Raw genomic sequence first — 2,402 nt, 5'->3', positions numbered from 1 at the left:
CCCCTGCCTCTAGAAATCAAGTTAAGGACTTTTTATCACTGAAGAACTAAACCATAAATGTTTTTACAGACAAGAGGTCAGCTCCTAACTATGGAGCTAGCCTAGCTATAGCTGCCCTTTAAAATTCTTTACACATCTGACTTTCATATCACTTAACACTTAATAACTTCACAATTTCTGTTTTGTCTGTAAGTAACCGTTTTGTAATTTTAAAGCTGGAGACTAAACCCAGAAGAGCCCAAAGGGCTTGACAGAATCTTAAGGTAGAAGGAGAAAAAAATTCCTTTCCATATCATTATGATTTGCTTCCTTATCCATTTTCCTTCACTCATTCTGTCTCCCCCACTTCAGCTCCCCAACCTGAAGAGCAAAGTAACACAAGATAGTTCAAGATAGCAAAAAAGCTGACCACTGGTGAACAGAGGTCTTCTCCCCTGGCTCGAGCACACACCTCTGCCAGCAATAATGCTCAAATGATCTCTCCATATCAAAACTGCAGGAAATTATTACAATGAACAAAACAAAAAAAAAAGCCCAACAAAGAAAACAACAATCACCCCTCAAAAAAAAAAACAACAAACCAAAACAAAACAAAACCAAAAACAACAAAAGCAAAACAAACAAACCCCTAACAAACCAAAGCCCAAATAAACAACAACGTAAGAGTTTTTCTCCTGTGCTAAGCAAATTGAGTGAGCTCAGCAAGAGGCTTGACTATCATCAGAAACCAGAGAAGGGGAGAGGGAAATGAGATCTCCATACTTAGAATCACTTTGATTTCCCAAGGGACTTCACCTCCAGTCTGCTTATGGTGCAGAGTTGCAAGTGCTGTTCTAACTTCCAGCTGCTGCAGAAAGAGCCCCAAATTAACCTTGTTTCTCACTTCACAAAGGCACCTACATTCTTACTCCAGTCCATATACATCAACGCTGTCATCTCCTGTAGTTACATCATTAGCAGTAGCAAGCAAATCTACCTCTCTGATCATACGAAGGGCAGTTTATCTGAAATTTGATAGATGAAAAAATTATGTACAATGAGAGTTTTCTGCATGCATAATGAAATTAGGATCCTCTGTACACAGACAAAAATTCTACCTTCTTCCACAGTCACAGACAGGAACTACTAATGGCTGCCTAGAATAAAAGTGGTAAAATGGTACAAGGACAGAGCATGTGCTAGTACTCCTCATGTTCCCCCAATATCCAGTAGCTACTGACAATTCAGATTCTACATAAGCTAGAAAGACACCTGTGTGCTTAAGCCACCAAATACAGACTTCTTTCCAGTATTAGAAAAATCAACACAAGAAGCATTTTCCTGGCTGGATTGAGCAAGCAGACCTCTGAAGAAGATGAGGGGGAATTGCTCGGTTTTACTTTGAGAAAATTCACTATGTCCTATTCACTAGGACAAGCACTTCCTCAGAACTAATGTTACCATTAACCACTGCACATGCTAATATGCCATGGATTCAGCCTAAGAGCACAGAGTGACAGTAGCGACTAGATAATGAGATATCTATGCTAACTTAGTTCAAATTCAGAAATCCATAATAGTGTAGCTTTACAAGGCATAGCTTTTTTCTTTACGGTATAATAAACTTCTTATATAAATATTAGTATTAATATTAATAGTATAACAGTAATTTTTCTTTTAGTATAATGTATTAACACTATGCACAATTATAGGGCAAGTAATTCAGCAACTGCAGTAACACTGGCAATATGCTAATCACTACCTGCAGAGCTTAAAATACCAGGTCCCTAATCTGAACATAGTATTTTAAAAATTTTACTTACACACACTCTTGGGTTCACCAAAGCTACATAAGAATACAAACTTTACAGACTAAAGGGTCCAAGAGAAAAAGCCAAGGAAGGATGAAGAAATACTTGACCCAGTTATGCAAACTGCCATATTTTCTTAGCCATGAGAGCCTACTTTCTGATTTAGACAGGATACCAAATTTATGAGCTTATTTTCTTCTTCTAGCGACAAAACCATCACCAAAGCTAAAATTTCTCTTTTAAGACTCAAGATGTAACAATACATGAGTATATGCATAATTTTCAGCCCCTTCTGCATCTAACAGCTTATAGAAGGGTTACATTTATCATAACATTTCAGGATAACTTTGCAAGCTTGGGTTTTCTCAAGGATCACTACTGTAAAAAAGATGAAAATCCAATACATGTTTTTCTAAGTCAGAAAATTATTTCAAGGTAAAAACTACTTGTAAAGTCAAGAAAGTTTTGTATTATCTATTTTACTACAGGTCTCTCTGAATCTTCAGGGCTTCACTTGTTCTTGCCTCTACAGAAAGTTGTAAATGCTTTATAAGAAGCACAAGAGCTTCAGTTTTAGATTAGAACAAGAAGTGAAGCCTCTGATGTGGTAAC

Source organism: Geospiza fortis, unplaced genomic scaffold (genome assembly GCF_000277835.1).
Source record: "Geospiza fortis unplaced genomic scaffold, GeoFor_1.0 scaffold201, whole genome shotgun sequence".
Taxonomy (NCBI): domain Eukaryota; kingdom Metazoa; phylum Chordata; class Aves; order Passeriformes; family Thraupidae; genus Geospiza; species Geospiza fortis.
This window is presented reverse-complemented; position numbering follows the sequence as displayed.